The sequence below is a fragment of the Heterocephalus glaber genome, unplaced genomic scaffold (genome assembly GCF_053883595.1).
Source record: "Heterocephalus glaber isolate CG9 unplaced genomic scaffold, H.glaber_assembly_v1.0 deba00001454, whole genome shotgun sequence".
Lineage (NCBI taxonomy): Eukaryota > Metazoa > Chordata > Mammalia > Rodentia > Bathyergidae > Heterocephalus > Heterocephalus glaber.
The window spans coordinates 12,037,944-12,044,645 of NW_028258303.1; the positions used below are offsets into that span (position 1 = coordinate 12,037,944).

Consider the following 6,702-nt stretch of genomic DNA (forward strand, 5'->3'; position numbering starts at 1 on the left):
GCTAGGCGTGGCGGAGGCGGGGTCTGTGAGGGGCGGCACAGAGCCTGCGGGGGCGGGGCAGGCCGGGGGGCGGGACCTATGCGCAGGCGGGACGGGGCTGCCAGCCCGCGCGGAGCTAGCGCGAAGCAGAGGAGGTGGGAGGTGGGAGGTGGGAGGTGGGAGGAGGGGCCCTGTGCCGGAGCCCCGGCCCCCACCCGGAGCCTGGCTCCCCTGGCCGCCCGCCCCCATCTTCGTCTCAGGACCCGCCTCTCACGCCCCCCCCCCGACCCCCAGCCTGGAAGCCCCCACAGGCACCCCGGGAGAGAGGACCGCTCCTGCCTAGCTGGATGGTGCCAGCTGCTGCCTGGGGAAGTTAAAATGTGTAGTAGCGAGGAGGTACGGGGAGAATCCCACTGTAGTGGAAAGGAATCCACATTCGCCCACCCTATTCCCACCTGCTTTGTTCATTTTTAAATTCTTCAAATGTTTATTAGGATTTTATAAAGGACAAGGGAGTTCTTTCTATTTAACACTCTCATTTCGTCTCAGTTTTTTTTTTTTTAAGTCTAAAAAGCTAGCTAACACTTCTGTACCTTGCATTTTTGCTGACGCTATCTCATTTAGCCATCAAAACAAGCCAAAAGAAAGGCTCTAATTCATCTCTGGTTTACTGAGGAGGAACGTTCCCCTGGGCCTTGCCCAGGTCTCAAGACTTGCAGGTGAGCTTTATCTCCATCCAAACCAGGCTGTCGAACCTAGAGCCTGTCAGAGACCTCCACAGGGACAGAGGACAGGCTCCTGGGCCCTTAACGTGAGTCTCTTTTCTTCTCAGCACTAAGGGTCTTGGAATCCCTCTGGTGACAAACTCACCTTCCTAGTTTCTAATCTGAAGCTTCCTTGCCTTTTTTTGTTCACTGTGGAAACAAATGAGGTGGTCATTTCGCTACAGAAAGTAAAGAAGGAATAAAATTGTAAGAAAAATAGAAGCTGGGTGTGGCTTGTGATATATGCCTGTTGTCCCAGCACTCTGGCAGAATCAAGTTCAAGCCCAGATAGGGCAACTTAGTGACTTAGGGAGACTCCATCTTAAAAAAAAACAAAGTAGCTCAATATGAAAGCCCTGGGTTTAATCCCCAATAATGTAAAAAGCAAATAAACAAACAATACTGATCACAGATTTCAGAGACATGACTGCTGTCATGGCTTATCTATGGATCAGAGCCTACAGTTTAAAAAACACTTCTAGCTGGGAGTGGCACATGCCTGTACTCCCAGCACTCGGGAGGCTGAGGCAGGAGGATTGCCATGAGTTTGAGGCCAGCCTGGGATACAGAGAGTTCAAGACCAGCCTAAACTAAAAGTGATACCCTGTCTTAAAAGGAAAACAACAACAAAAATGAGACAGTGCAAGAAGATGGATGTGTCCGAAATGTTTTTTTAAAGGCTGGCATCTCATTTTGTTCAGTTTAAATATAGCATGGCAGTTTTAAAACATGTCCACATATCCTTCAGTCCTCCTCCCTGCAAAAGGTGAGGCCTAATCCCCCTCTTGACTGTAGACTGTACTTAGTGACTCACTTCTAATGAACAGACTATAGCTGAGTGATAGCAACTGACTGCCAAGACTTGGTAACAAAAGACTCCATGGCCTCTTCTTTTTGCCTCTTAGATTGCTTGCTCTAAAGGAAGTCAGCTGTTACATGCTGAGAATACGTAAGAAGCCTTATGAAAATGTTCCCATGTTGAGGAACTGATGCCTTTTGCCAAGAACAGGAGAGGAACTGAGGCTTCTCGTCCAAAGCCACATGAGTGAGCCATCATGGAAGAGGCTAAGAAGCCAGCTAAGCCACCTGTAGTATCTCACCTGGATAGACAGCGACTATGCTCATTGCAGTAAGCTACTAAGTTGTGGGTAGTTTGTTCTGTGGCAATAAATAGCTAAGAAAGATTTGGGTGACACACAAGTAGGGTGTTACCATACAAATACCTAAAGTTATATTGCTTTGGAACTGATAATGGGTGGAAGCATGCAGAATTTCCAGCAAGGTTAGTGATATTTTCCTTAAAAACACTATGAGTCTGACAGTCCTGAAGGATACAGCCACCAGTAGAGGCTTCAAGAGATTTGAGAAAAATGCTATTAGAAACTAGAGGTAAGAGCAGAGGACGCGGCTAGGTGGTACAGCGCTGATCCACCAGTGTGGTTTTCCTGAAGCACACTCTTACACCAAGCCCTTCGGGTCAAGAACGCTTTGACTAATCATTAAGGATTTTGCAACCATATGAGACAACAGCTCTTAGGTTAATTATCAGAGTACTTAACATTCCTAGATTGGCTGGATCTTCAGATTCTGTTCCTGAAGACGTGGGAGGGCCAACTACGTATGCATTCAGCAAGGTTAAAGAAATGAGATTCAAGAAAGATACTTAGATCTTCACACAGAAAGATTCCTTGTTTTGGACCTGGGGTTACTTTCTTGAATAAGAAAGCTGTGAAGCTCACTTCAGATGACCAAATGGAAAGTGCAGCAGCCCAGCTGATATGTTCTGATGCGCAGCAGATTATATAGACTCCAGGGTGTTGCTAGGTGCAGACTTTGAAGCTGAGGTGCAGAAGGCTAAGCAGGCTTTTAGAAGCTGCTCTTGGTGTGCTAGCTGACCAGGAGAACTGAGAGCTGGTTGGTGTTCAAGGTAGTCTAGGAGAGGACACGCCCTTCTTACTGGGCTGTACGCCCTGGAAAGCCAGGCTTACTAAGGAAGCATTTCCTTGCCCACTGCCTTGGTTCCAATTCAATGGAGCTGGCGGCAGCCTTGGCCGACCTCCAGACAGAGGCTAGCTGTCCCATCTGTCTAGGATACTTGAAAAACCCAGTGACAATCTACTGTGGGCACAACTTCTGCCTCCCCTGCATCAGTGAGTCCTGGAAGGATCTAAAAGTCAGTTTCCCTTGCCCTTCTTGCCATTATCTCTGTCCACACAGAAAATTCCAAAACAATTTCCAGCTAGGTAATCTGACTGAAGTAGCTAAGCTACTGCCGCTGAGAAGGAGCAAGAGAAAAAGGGAGGAAGGGAATGTTATGTGTGAGAAGCACAAACAGGTTCTGACTGTTTTCTGCCAAAAGGACCTAGAGGTTTTGTGTCCACAGTGCAGTTTCTCTGCTGATCACCAGCAGCACTATGTCTGGCCCATAGAGAAGGCCACTGTCTATCATAGGAAACAGCTAGAGCAGCACAGCGAGCTCTGGAAGGAGAGAGTGGAACAGATTGAAAAAGTGATTACTATGCAGGCTGGAAAATCAGTGGAACTTAAGAAAAAGGTAGAACATAGGAAAGAAGAAATAAAGTCTGAATTCGAACAGTTTATGCTGTTTCTTCAAAATGAGCAAGAGACTATTCTTAGGCAATTGCAAGATGAAGAGAAGGAGATTTCAGCAAAAGTAAATGAAAACCTAGCAGACATTTCAGAGCATGCCTCTGCATTAAAATATCTATTAAAGGAGATAGAGAGCAAACATATAAAGTCAGAAGTTGATTTGCTGACAAGTATTAAGAGTATCTACCACAGATATAACAGCTTAAAATGCCCTGAAATTTTTTCATTCCAATTCAAAGATTATAGTTGCCAGCTTCCTCCACAATATTCTGGACTAAACAAAATTATCAAGTGATTTCAAGTAGATGTACTCCTAGATCCTGAAACAGCACATCGTAAACTTACTATCTCAGAAGATAGGAAAACTGTGCATTATGGAAATATGCAAAAACTACCTCATAGCCCAAAAAAGTTTTACATCTGGCCAGCTGTACTAGGGGCTAAGGGGTACAGCTCTGGCAGGCAGTACTGGGAGGTGGAGGTGAAAGACAAGCCCGAGTGGATCCTGGGTGTCTGTAATGAGTCTCTTCTCAGAAGGAAGAAGAACCAGAATCAACCCTTTTTAGTAAAAGAGGGGCTATGGGGAATTGGGCGATATAGTCACACTAGTTACATTGCATTCGGTGCTAAGAAAATTAATCTTTTACCAAAAGTAATACCCACTAAGATCGGCATTTTCTTAGGCACTGAAATGGGTGAGGTTTCCTTTTACAATTTAAATGATAGATCTCTTCTGTGTACTTTTAATGATTATTTTGGAGAAGCACTTTGGCCTTATTTCTACACTGGAACTGAGTCACGACCCCTCAGAATCTGTACCATAACAGATTCTGAATGATGAGCTATTGCAAATCTCTTTTGTTGTTTGTTTTTTACAGTTAGTGGACATAATAGTACCAGTTATCAAGCAAATATTTAATAAAATTCAATTTGAATAGATAGCATCTATTCAAATAGATGTAGTTGATGGGTTTTTCCAGTTTTCACTAAATAATTTTGTCTTTCATCAGGTTCTAAAAAATGTAATTATAGTGCCTTCTTTGTAGATAAATCAAGGGGGTCCTACTAGAAGTTCTTAAAATACTTGGAAATTGTATTTAACTGAATGTATTACTCTAGTAGTTGTCAATAAATCTACATTCATTAAAAAAAAAAAAAAGAAACTAGAGGTAAAAGATTCCTTTGTCATACAGTAGCAGAAAGCCTAGCATAATGTAGAAAGAAAAAATATCTAAGAAATTGGATATTCTAGCCAGATTTTGAGGCAGTATGTTGAAGCTGTCACGTTGCTTATTCTTGCTGCTTATAATAAATCTGAGAAACTACAACCTGGACTATTAGAAAGGGTTCAGGAGAGGTGTGGCGCCCCCTACACATGAACAAGCAGACCCACACCCCTGCCACTCATGCAAGAATGAGACCATCCACCAACTCCAAGCTGGCTCTACATTTTGCTTCCCCTCAGCACAGGGCAGCATGAGAATGCAAACAAGTACAACCACTGTGGAGATCAGTATGGAGATTCCTCAAAAAACTGAAACTACCCAGCTATTCCCCTTCTATGTATCTTCCCCAAAGAGTTACACACATCGTACTACAGTGATTCATGCATACCCATATTTATAGCACCACAATTCATAATAGCTAAATTATGGAAGAGGCCTATATGTCCATCAACAAATGAATGGATAAAGAAAATGTAGTGGTTACACACATGGAATACTACTCTGCCTTAAAGAAAGATAAATTTGAGTTATTTGTAGGAAAAGGGATGCACCTTGATACCATAATGTTAAGTGACACACAAGATTAAATACTGAATGGTTTCTCTTGTATGAGAAGGCCAAATTATAAAGAACAAAATAAAAGATAAAACACAAATTAAAATAATATCATTTCATAGGAAAAGACTGCCTAGTTTTAAACACTGCCTAGTGTTGACACGGTTGTAGTAAAAAACAAACTCATGAGTCTCAGTGGGAATATGCAATTCTGCATTGCCTAAAAAGTTGAAGAACCGCAGCCCCTATAACTCAGCCATTCCAAATTTCTGTCTAAACGTTGGTTAAAGAAAAACTCTTAAGACCATGCACCCCAGAAGACATGTTCAAAGTTTTTTACTTCAGCAAGGTTTTTAAACAGCAGAAAAAGTGGATACAATTTAACTGCTTTTCAGTAGGAAATGATAAATTATGAACAAATAAACAATGGAAACCATACAATTAAAATGAATCTTAATTACTCAAAAATCTAATGTTGTTACATAGTAATTAAAGTATACAATAATAGTTTTATGTAAACTTTTAAGATACAAATTAATGCTGTGTACTACATACATACACATATACAGATGTAGAAAAAATAAACGAGGTATGACAGGCATCAACTTCGAGATAATAGTTATCTCTAAGTAGGGAGAATAAATGGCTGAGTGGAGCCTTATTTATGCTATTAATTTTCTCATTCTTCCTGAGGGTTTTTTTTTGGGGGGTACCAGGGATCAAACTCAGGACCTTGCAGCTGCAAGGCAGGCGGAGGAACCACTGAGCTAAATCTCCGGCCCAATGTTCTCATTCTTCAAAAGAAAGTATATGGCAAGATACCAATATTACATAAAATTGGGAGATGAATATGTCACATTGCTTTCTATATTTCTAGTTTTTAAAGTCACAAATTATAAAAGTCATATAATTATATATTTAAAATTATATAATTTATAATCATAATTATATTTTATAACCATATAATTATAAAATTATAAGTCATAAAATTATAAAATGTTAAAAAATTTTAGAGGAAGATTGAAAGTGCTCTTAAAACAAGAACTTATGTTGAATATCATCATTTAGTTTAACTTCCATCTAATTCTTTTACTCTTCCTCTTTCATAACATTTCCCAGAATTACGGTTCCCATTTTGTTCACACACACACACACACACACACCCCTCCAATAATAATAAATCAGGTTCTGATGTTAGGTTTTGTGTGTATGTGTGTGTGTGTTGTTATGCAGTATGGGGAACTGAACCCATGGCCTTATATATGCTGGGGAACTAATTTAGATACTAGAAATAGGATGTACACCCAAACTGCATTTTGCTAAGAAGGAACTGGAAGTGTTTGGGATTTATTAAAAAAATGCATAGTGATAGGTCTCCCACTACCTCATCAGCTATTATGTATAGTAGCTGCCCTCTTCCTATCATGCCTTGGCCCCTCCCCTGTGTGATATCATGCCAAGATGGTTGCTCCCACCAAAGAATAAACCCTTCTCTCCAGCATGCCCCTGTTCCCATCTAGAAAGTAACCTAATACTCGCTCACCTCCTACCACCTAGTGACATCACCC

At 41.4% G+C, this 6,702-nt stretch overlaps 1 pseudogene; it reads left to right on the top strand.

The window, feature by feature from the left end:
• The first annotated feature begins 1,471 nt into the window (after window positions 1-1,471).
• On the top strand, window positions 1,472-4,403 carry LOC101720067 (tripartite motif-containing protein 60-like; annotated as a pseudogene).
• Window positions 4,404-6,702: the final 2,299 nt, after the last annotated feature.